This window comes from Styela clava, chromosome 9 (genome assembly GCF_964204865.1).
Source record: "Styela clava chromosome 9, kaStyClav1.hap1.2, whole genome shotgun sequence".
Classification (NCBI taxonomy): Eukaryota; Metazoa; Chordata; class Ascidiacea; order Stolidobranchia; family Styelidae; genus Styela; species Styela clava.
The window spans coordinates 381,716-393,322 of NC_135258.1; the positions used below are offsets into that span (position 1 = coordinate 381,716).

General features: G+C 33.7%; 1 long non-coding RNA gene across 1 annotated transcript; it reads left to right on the forward strand.

Annotated features, from left to right (window-relative positions):
- Positions 1 to 2,818: 2,818 nt before the first annotated feature.
- On the forward strand, positions 2,819 to 11,607 carry LOC144427275 (uncharacterized). The gene is made up of 3 exons (XR_013477839.1): positions 2,819 to 2,971; positions 3,609 to 3,820; positions 8,039 to 11,607. It is a non-coding gene; the product is annotated as an uncharacterized LOC144427275 (long non-coding RNA).

Consider the following 11,607-nt stretch of genomic DNA (forward strand, 5'->3'; position numbering starts at 1 on the left):
TGCTTGTCAGTAGATGAATTAAATGAACTTAACGACCCACGTTGCTGGGCATCTGCATCACTTTTTATATTTTGTCCAGTCAGCAATTTTGCTGTGTTGCACTCATCGAGGCATCATATCCTTATCACTAAATGTCATTAATTCGCCATCCATCCGAAATAAATCATGATGGTTCTCCTCATTCCTCTAGCTCAGGGGTGGCCTTTCACATACCATGCGCCACGTTTTAAACATAATGTTTCAGATGCGCCGTAAATCTCTTGTATTCCCACGCCTAATGTCCGCTTCTTGTTGAAATTATATAAATTTATAATACACACACATATATACACGCGTATATGTAGTTTTTACAATTTACAACTTCACATGAATAGAAATTAAGCAAGGAAGTATAATAAATAAAACTGATCAATTTTATTTAAGTACCGCCTTTATGAGACTTTTGCTGCTGTTTTATTTTCGCCAGTTTTTTCATTCTTGGAGTTAAGTTTGTTACTGAGAGGAGCAGTGCATTCTTCAAATTTCAATCTGGAAGTCTTGACCTCGCTTTGCTTTTAATTAGTTTCACGGCAGAATGTTCCGCCAGAAATGTCGTTCCGAAACAGGCCTTTAGTATCAATATCTACTCTACCCTCGATTCTAATTGGCCTTTGCTAATCAGCTGTTTGGCTTAGCGTCGCGTGATTTTACTCCAGGCTTTTTCGAGATTAGTACTTGCGTCACAGCAAGCGATTTTACGCTTCGCTTCTGTTGACAACGGTCATTTGAAGTTTGGATGAAAAAGGTGGTATTTAGGGGTCATTTTCAGCATGTTGTGGGTTGATTTATAATAAATTTTTTAGGCTTGGGCAATTCAACTGGTTGTTCAATGGTTATTGGGAGATATTTGGGAAGTCTGGGCAATGGAAAATCCATGTTTCAAGCTGATAAATGACGATTTTCTATCTTTCCAAAAGTTCTGAACTTTTTACTTCAGTAGGGAAAAAATAGTAAATTTTACTAATTTTTGCTAATGTCTAGAATGAATGTCATAAAGTCCGTCCAAAAGCTAACGTCGATAATCGCCTGTTGTTTCTAATTCCAACAAGCCGTAAGTGGGCGACGTGGAGTAAGGAGAATAGATTTTAGGTATAATCAAAAGTCACCATGTAAATCGCAAAAAAACGGCTTGGCGTGGAGAAGCCAAGTGCAATTAACAATTTTGGCATGAAAAGGGTTGAAGATGCAATGCGCCACCTCTAATCATGCAATGTGCAACGTTTGGCGCATGCGCCATAGGTTGGCCACCCCTGCTCTAGCTCCTCTTGCTATAGGGGAATGTGTATTTCAAGTTAATTCTCTGAAATATCTGATTCTGAATCTTAAGAATACAAAGTTATCTATATGAAAACGCTTTTATGCGTAAAAACCATCGCCTCAAGATGCCGCTGCAGAGCAATAATTCACCTTGTTATTTTTCGAAATCAGGGAATTCCCCTGTATATTATTTCAAGTTTTAGCTTGACTTTTTATAGTGGATTAAAAATTATTGGCAGAAGCTGCAGGCTTGAGAATAAAAATTTCAAAATGAATAGGGTTGAAGAGTTTGAATACGTTAGACCTCGGAAGCGAAATAAAAGCACTTCAGGTCAAATAGATATTCAAAATACTCAAACAAGAGAAGTAGAAGAGCCAGTTATTTTATCAATAATTATTGTGAATTGATAGATATCAGGATATGTTTATTCAGAAATATTTTCACCCCCAAAAAAAAAGGAACTAACTCAAACTGGAGAAAATCAGAAAAATTGCTACACGTCATGATATGTACGGTACATTACACAAAAATTCAACTAAAATTGGCAATATGAACTTTTCTTGAAAAAATGAAAAAATAATAAACTGGTTTTATTATGAGAATGGACAATGTGTGTTTTGCAATGAAAGTCATGAATCCTGTATGCATTTATTTTGTTACTGTGAATGGGTCTTAGACTTTTAGCAGTGGTGCTATATAAGAGGAAACAATTTCATCATATTTATATCTAATAACGTTCAAAGTTTATCGGAATTATTGATTATCATTTGTGGAAAATCAGCTATATGGCGAATTAGAAGTAGTTTTAAATATGAACCAAATGCAATGTAACATGTAGGCTAGTTTAAAATGTAAGCTTATGTGTGTGATCAAATTAATGACAAATATCGATGGGCAAAAGTTACTTCATGAAGAAATCTACAAAATCGACAGTGATTTGAACATAACTTGAACTGATTTTAACAATTTTTAAGCACATTAGAAGATTGTTTCAATGTTCTATGAATGAATGGTATATATAGGTTTGCATTCAGATACAAACATAGGCAGAAAATAGTAGTTGCATGTTTTTGAAATCTCATATTTCCATGCTAATATAAATTAAATTAAAATTTTATCTATATTGGAATAATGTTCCAGAATGTGGACAATGTTCAATTCAAATGTATCTATATTCAACACTGGATTATTAATGGAGTATATCACCTCTGATTGGATAATGAATTATGTTTTTTAATATTACGATATTAATCGGAATTCAATATGTGCAATTGTCCTCTGATAAAAACTATCAAAACCAGGAATTAACATAACACTTGATGTATTTGGACAAAAACCAAAAATGTATCCAACAATTCTATATTGGCACTGGAATTCAATTCGATAAAAAAAAGTAGTTTTGGCATTGGCCTGAAAATGTTATTTTTGGTTTCATAGCTTGCGAGGATACTATGTTAATCATATGTAGGTATTTGTACTAATGGTAAACAGTGTATTATTGATATTCTTCCCAGTGATCAATATAATATTTCTAAATAGTTCAGTCTTAAAGTTAAGTTACTGCTTTAACAACCCTTGAGGACTCAACATCCATTAAGTGTATTTTGTACCGGTAAAATGTCATATTCTGCATGCGTATTTGTTTTCCTGACAGATGTTGAAGTGCCGGCAAAGGTAATTTACTGTACCATTTTGGTTTATTTATTGGGTTATATCATTATGATAGGGACATAGGGATATTAAATTATCTCTTGGTGGAACTTGCTCATGAGTGTGTACTTCTGTCAGGTATCTTGGTATTTTTATTGGCTATGGTCTGACTGGCGATGGGCAATATAGAACAATCCACCATTCTAGAATATTTAAATCTAATCCGGAATACTGAATCCTATTCTATTTTTATTGTTATTCAAATGTGAGAATTCTATCACCACATTGCTGGATTAAAATTACCGGTAAACAAAATTGTAAATGTATAACTGTCTTTGTATTTAATTGGAAATGTCTTGAGTTTTAGATATTATTCGATACTAAACAGCCATTCTTCAAGACAATAAAATTCAATCATTTTACCTTGAACTGTTTTCTGTTCATATCTGTACCGGTATATTTTACCTCATTTACCTCATATATTACCTCATTTCCTATGCAAAATCTTGTTTTTCTGTTCGTAACCTCTTTTCATTTATGTGTGCTTTGGTTTAAATCTATCTAAAGATGAAAGTAAAGATGAAAGACACAAAAATTTAATAACAAGTCTTTGCCATGAGGTGCTGTCTTTTCATTCTGTCTGATGTCTGCTGCTTTACAGGTTTATTTGGGGCAAACACGAGTTATTCGAATGAGATCATTTAACGCGAGAGAAAACATTCATCTTCGATTAATACATTAGAAACCTGGAATACATAGATCAAAAGTTGGCGCCAAACTTGGCGAAACCGAATCCTATTATTGGATCCTTGTGGATTCTAATACTTTGGGATTTGAATCCCCCGAATGCAAATATCGAAACTGCACACCAGTGTTCACTATTAGCGCACTTTTTTGCGAAAATTGCGAAGCACTTTCGCAACTTTTTTTAGGGACTGCGAAATAGCACTTTTTTCCGATTTTGAAGAGAAATAGCACTTTTTTCCGATTTTGAATGGATTAAAAATTCAAAGTTAACAAATATTTTCGAGTATTAAGTTGACAAATGACTCTAACTCAATTCTGCATATCATAACGATATTTACCGGAATTCTAACCTAAGAGATGCAGACATAGGAGATAAAGCTTTTGCATTAACCGCAAAATTCTTGTTTATAATATGATTATTATACAAGCACTGATTCCGCTTCTCCCGCAAAAAACGCTCCCCGGGCGTTTCTTTGAAGGAGAGTGGTCATGTGACTATCAATGATATCGATGAATTCAAAATGACTATAAAAGTGTTAGTAACGTGTTATAGTCACTTTGGATGAATTGTGACGAAACTGCACGATTTCCAAATCAGACGAAACTTTTAGCAGCATGTCACAGATTTGCAAAATCAACAAATTCACAAAATACCATTAAGTGCCATTTTATTGTAATCACAATGTTGAAAGGACGTGGCATTTTCCGGAATTTTGCGATATTTACAACTATTTCTCATTGATATGCGAGGACGGCTGGGCAAAATTCAATATTTTTTTGAATCGAATATTTATAGGAGTACCGAATAAACGTGGTGGAAACATTAAAAAATCGGCAACAAAGCCTTTTTAACTGGTTAATTCCGTTATAATCGCTAATTGTTCTTGTCACCGATCGTTTTGGCGGCGATATCTAGGTTTTGGGTAATCTATATTCCCGCCTATATCTATATTGATTTGAAACAGTGATTGAATAATTCGGCTATAAAGGCATTTCTGCGTGGTCATAAGACGAGATGACGTTAATGAACAGCCCTTCTTTTACAGGATATTTTACGTATGCGACTTAATGCTAAAAAAATTGGGCTCGGGTGCTTTTTTTTTCGAGTGCTCGAGTGCCTAATAGAGGTCAGGCGCTAATTGTAACTAATTCCCTCAAGTTTCAACGTGTTTTCAACAAAACAATACCCCGGCGATAATTATAGCTGAAATGTTACCGAGCAATTCACAATTTTATTTATGGAATTTGCAAATTCACCAGTTTCTTGACGATTTTGATATTGTCACGCCCTAATTATTAGTGCAAAAAATACTCCCCTTCTTCCGCGGCGGTTTGACGGGTTCTTTGTTCCATTCTTTAGAAAGTTCTGACACAGGGGATATAGAATACTGAATCGGGAGGGTTGAATCCCTGTCCACTTACTGGTGATTTTCCGTTTTAAAATGCGTGAAACATTCTCTATTTTAAATTAAATGACGTTTCGCGGGCTAGAGTTCTCCCCGAAAATGATGTGTTCCAGACGTTAGTTAGACGATAGATAAAACATTAGATTAATAATTTTCGTGACGCCCCGTTTTCGAAAATACAAAGTTATATCGTAAAAAATTACACCCGGTATCCGAAAATACAGTTGTATCTCGAAAAATGTGTTTTGTTACATTTAAAATAAAACATTTTTGGGATTAATTTAGATCATATTTTACTTTTCACGACACCCGTTTCCGAAAATACAAGGTTATATGGCGAAAATGTGTTTTGTTACATTTAAAATAAAACATTTTTGCGATTAATTTAGATCATAATTTACTTTTCAGGACACCCGTTTTCGAAAATAAAAGGTTATATCGCAAAATGTGTTTTGTTACATTTAAAATAAAACATATTTGCGATTAATTTAGATCAAATTTTACCTTTCACGGCAACCCGTTTCCGAAAATACAAAGTTATATCACAAAAAAATGCGTTTTGGTACATTTATTTTGCATTCCCAATAAAATACATATTTTCCCTAATTAAGATCGTCGATGAATCTGTTCCTGTCGTTCAAGCTCGACACACGTTTGGACGAGTGTGGGGTGGTTTTTTGGTCGACGATAAATTAAAAAGTTGCCACACGTTATTTGTATAACGATAATAACTGAAAATTAAGGTTTTATAATAGAAGTGAATTTGTCTCAAGATGGTATTTCACGATTCCGGCCCACAGAAAATAAACACGCTGACAGGCTTGGTTATAATTGATATTCGTTTAATTTATTTTACACTATTAATAAACGCGCCACACCAATTGCGACCATATAAATTGCAGTCGCATCGGTATGGACTGTATGTTTTTGGCGCTCTCACATTTATAATAATTTTCAACAAAACAAAGCCCCGACGGTCATTAAAACTGAATTCGTTACCGAATAATTCACAATTTTATTTAAGGAATTTGCAATTTCAAGATCTCACTCGACGATTTTGATGATGTCATGCCGTAATTATTACTGCTTAAATGCCTCAAAATACAACAAATGTAATCATTTTCGACGATAACAGGCGCAACAATTCGTAAACGAACCGTTATAACGAAATTCGCGATTGATTTTACTATTCTCTTGTTTACAATTTTAACATCCCGCCGGCCATGTATGGTCGAATAAAATGTTCACATATTCGAAACATGACCCGGCCAAGGATGGAAGGGATTCCTAAAAAGCTAATAGAAAGTACATACGCGAGGGTATGATATTAATATCGAGAATATTTGTGAGCATATCACAGGACGGAAATATTTTGCACCCGGCTGTTTGTTGGCAGAACAACGATACGCTAAAGTTAATTGATCGAATACAGGGAAGTATTTATTTATCATCTCACTTGCGAACATCGAGGTTTTGGCGGAATTGTACGATCATGTTGTCTTTCTTAAATAATAACTTTTTCAATAAATGTTCATTTTACTTTTGCGTCTTTATTATATGTCGGGTTTTCATTTATTTTAAATTCGAAATTGTCCGAAATACTCCAACAGGTGTATAGGTACAATAATAATAGTACTTACCAGGGAAGTTTAATACACACGATGTGTAAAGGGCGTCGTAACTCCCGTTTATTAATTCTAATTTTTTTTACATTCTGCTTAAAAAACAACGGCAGTCATCTCACGTAAATCTCGCGACCAAATCTTTTTTGTTTTGTATGGCATCGTCTTGGCGACGAATTTATTGCCGACTGAATTTTAATTGTGTTTTAGGATAAGTTATTTTCTGTTTGTTGGTTTCTAAACTTTACAAACTTGGGTAGCAATTACTATTAATGTGAGATTTGTGCATATGAACGATTGAATATCGCGACTGGATGTCCGATATCTGAGAATGCGTAATTCTCTTTCAACATTAATTTTCAGGATATCAGCGTTCAGGATATCAAAGAGTGCTATTTATGAATGCTGAAAGTACATGACATTACTAAACATTTTGCCAATATATGATGTTTTCTGCCCGATTTAAACTAACTCGCACGCAAACCAAGGCATGTCGACATTTAAAAATTACTTGTCTTTGGGTAAGCTCTGAAATAGTATAATATAAATGTAAATGAGAAATTAGGTCACGCTAGCTCACGAAACGGGAGGATTTTCAAAGTGATGTTGTGTAATATTTCGGAGAAAAAAGTTTGGAAGGAAAGTAGGTCAACCTATCTCCTAAAGCAGGGGAGTATCTTGTGTAATATTTCGGAGGGAACGTAGGTTAACTTATCTTTTAAAACAGCGGGTGGCGACTTTCAAAGTGGTTCAAAATCACAAATTAATAAGTATCAGATTAGGTTTAGGGATAAATCGAAAAGTTGAATTTCCAGCGCACCTAACCCTAATTAGTTGATTGCTACTTATATTTGGGGGGAGGGGTTGCGGGGATTATTTTGCACCGGATTTGTACAAACGATCCACCCTGTAACTAATATGGTTTCCAGCCTGCCTCGTGTCTGTTAGATGGAAGGAGTAACAAGTGTGAAAGTCTTTGCTGTTTACGCGAGTAAGGACACGGTGATACATTGCATGAAAGTTTTGTCCGCGGCAGGTGTTAGCAGATGTCATTTCGTTGCGATGAATTCGCTTGTTTTAATTAAACATGAATTCGCTTAAAGGGAACTGGGTTAACGAAAAGGCTCCTCCTTAATTTATAATATTAACCGGAGGAGCGCTTTTTCGAGTATCTATGCCGTTTTAAATGGGCCATATGAAAGGCTAGGGCACCTAACTTGTTAAAATCGGCAAAAGCACTTTCGCACTTTTTTTTTCGACTGCGAAACACTTTCGCACTCGTAATTTGCTTAGAGTTAACACTGCTGCACACCTAGGTATGACATGGCAAGAACATCTCTATCTTTTTTCTAGTAAGCTGTCAACAGATATCTGAATTTTAATCAGGCTCAAAAATTACTGTATGTGCCGTTGAGTGTTTTAAGAAATGTTTATTTTGCAATTTTCAATTCTTGTATTTAATATGGTATAGCCAATGTGGTTAGGCACATGAGGGCTGTCAGGACTATCTCAAATGTTCGCTTGCAAACTAGAATTAGTCCACTCAATAAAAAATTAAATATTTTGAAACTGAATGACTTTTTTTACCATGAAACACGCAAAATTATGCATAAATTTTCCTCTGGCAGTTTACCTGAAATGCTTGCGTCATATTTCACCAATTGCAGAAGCCAATATTAGTATCAAACACGATCCTCGTCAAAAAATTCGGTACATCCGCAGTATGTTTACCAGGTTAGGGTTAGGCCATAATTCCATTCCGATTTTCTTCATCTAGTTCTATTACGAGTTTGAGGACTGTCTGTGTTGGCCAAGTGAACATACCCCTTGCCCCTATGCTTCCTTTTTTCAAACTAACTTCTTTTTTTCAAACTAATTCTTTACCATTTGCTTATTTTCTTGTAGCACTTGCCTTTACATTATTATTTGTATTGTGAATATACACTTTATTCAAATATATTTGGTGGTAATCTAGTCATAGGATTATTTTTCATTTCTTTTTCAGTGATTATTTGGCTGCAATGGGTGGTGGCTGACTTCGATGACCTTTGGTCGAATCGCCATCTACCAGTCTAAACCAAAATAATTGCTTTATAATTTGTTATTTTATATCTATTTGTATTTTGGTTGACAAAACTAGTAAACTCTATCTATTGCAACCTGCAATATTTTGTTGTACAGTTATTTTCTTTCACTAGTTGGCGCTATAGGCCAGTTTATCAAATGCTTTGTTTACGCCCATGATCATTCTGTAGAAGTGAGGTCAGCAGACCACATGCTGCAGGGTTCTGCAAAATGGGTTGTTTTGGCATTGGCCTGAGAATGTTATTTTGTGTTTTATTCCTAATGAGAGACTACTAGGTTAAATATATGTAGGTATTTGTACTAATAGTAAACAGTGTATTATTAATCTCCTCAGTGTTCTATATAATATTGGTTTATGGCTAATGCGTAGGTTGATAGAGTTAATTATACAAATCCTAGCAATGTGAATATGAAAATTAAGAAGTCCCTTATATAACGAATGTAATATAGGAAAGAATAGGCAACATTCCAGTTTCTAAAACGACTTGAAATAATATATAACAGCTTGTGAATTTTTATCACTGTGATGTGATCCATAGTATTAAAAATTTTAGATATTAAATTTTTTTCTCCATAATTAATGCTAATAACTAAATACTGCACTGTAAATTCATATCGGAACCACCTGATAGATATAAATGGAATATTATGAACAGTATAATCAATGGACTATAATGAAATAAATCTGCTGTTACTGTGAATTTTTTATTTTGTATGCTTATTTATTGCTGTGTTTGTAAACATTTGTTTTGTAGCATTATCTTGGGATTGGTGTGTATTGGATCTTCGTGAATTGAATACTAATATTTAGCAACAATCATGATAGTAGTGTGTGGAGATTGGAGAATCCGCTATCTGGAATTTATACGAATTTGATGGAATGGGTATATTTTTAATCAGTAATAATAACAAAGATTTAATGTAAAAATATATGGACATGAAAAGTATTTTCTTGGAAGATGGAAGATTGGCAGACTGATTTTTTGTTTGAGAAGTCTTTAAGGTCACATAAACAAACATACTCTTACATGCTTTAATCTGGCATTTTTCAATCATGGATTTCTAGTTTTTGGAAAATTTACTTGGTATTTGCATGTCGTATTACTAATATCGTTTAGTTGCTAAAAATATTGTGATAAATATATAATATGTGGATACATTATAAACTATCCAACTGTATCAAAGCCAGATTGCAGGTTACACGCTTCACTAGCTAATGATCCATTATGAAAAAAACAACAAATGATAATTGAGTATTTACACATAGAGCGATAGAAATAAAGAGTTTCAACTGAGGCAAAAACTAGAAAAAAAACATAAAAAAGGCATTTCATGGTGAATGGTGACGCAAAAAAAAAACAATGTTGGGTATCTAGCAGCGACACCTGTGATAAAAATCTAACTTTGCCACAAGTAGAATAGAAAGAAGTCGAACAAAGTAAAGGCGTGAGAATTGTTTTATAATTAATACTGATTGAGAATATTATGCAAATGAAATCTAGGATTCTCATAAACTTCTAATTATTTAATATTATATGATATATAAATGATAAATCCATTTATCTCATAAATATAATTGTAGTTACTTTCTCTATTTATAGCAGGCGGTTTGCGTTAGCTGATAATTTTTTAGTCCCGCAGAAAATGGCCTCTCGTCTGATTACCAGTTCATGTTGAATATGTAAATAATGCAAGGAATCATAACTCCATTTTGTATCCTGCTCAGTACCTGGTTGCTTTTTTGTAGTGAAATATTACGAATGTAAAGGTGGGGTTTGTCTGGAAATGAATATTTTAATATGTCGTATCTTTTTCTTTTGACGATATTTTTTTATATTGGACGGCTGACTTTTCATTTGTGTGACCTTGTAGTTATTAGCATGACAAGGATTTAGTTTGATCAATTTTTGTTATTCAGACTGTTATATCGGAACCAGTGATTATGGATGATTGAACCAATAATAGTTTTTTATATTTCCTGAAGGATCATTTCCTTCTGTCGAAATTTTTCAGAGTAAAATATCTTACGTCTTCTGCAAAATCTTTTATTTAGCTTATTGGGGAATAAAATAATTTCAGAGAATTAGAAACTAAACTGTTTGCCAATAATGTCCAAAATTACCTGAATACCTAAATTGATTCAATAGTTATTTTTTCATATTGTAGATTCAAGGGTTTAGGAATATTTATGGATAGTTGAAAGAATCGTCATTTTAAGCAATTGAATTCTCATTGTTTAGAGTCAATTATTTATGATTTCCAATATATAGTATGTTAAAATTCTTACAGACTGAATATACCTCTACAAAACATTCCAAATAGTGAGCTGTAGATTTTGACAATTCCTGCTGTTTGAATATATTAAGGGTATCTTCTTCATTCATATTAGATCAGTGATATGTATCTCGTAATTAACTTATCTTTTATGAAGAAACTGTTTATTTATGAAATTTCTGGAGAAATATATTATCATCAAGTTGCCCAAGACAAGCAGAGAATAAAACCTTTTGAGTCACGATAACACATGCGTATTAGACTACATACCTGACCAAGCACGAAGTGCGAATCACTTCTCGCTTCAACTCAAATGGCCATGTTTGATCAAATACAGTTTACCACTGGCCAATGACCAATTCTCGCCCATCCGTGCCTCAGTCTAACAGTCACTTTTGGAGTTCCTGAATGTTCAGAAAGTGAATATTTTTAGACAAATATTGTTTAGCAGCAGTACTCAGTTGAACTAAGTTTTATCAAATTCAATTTGTCACAAATTTTGTCAAATTCAATTTATTTTACTCGT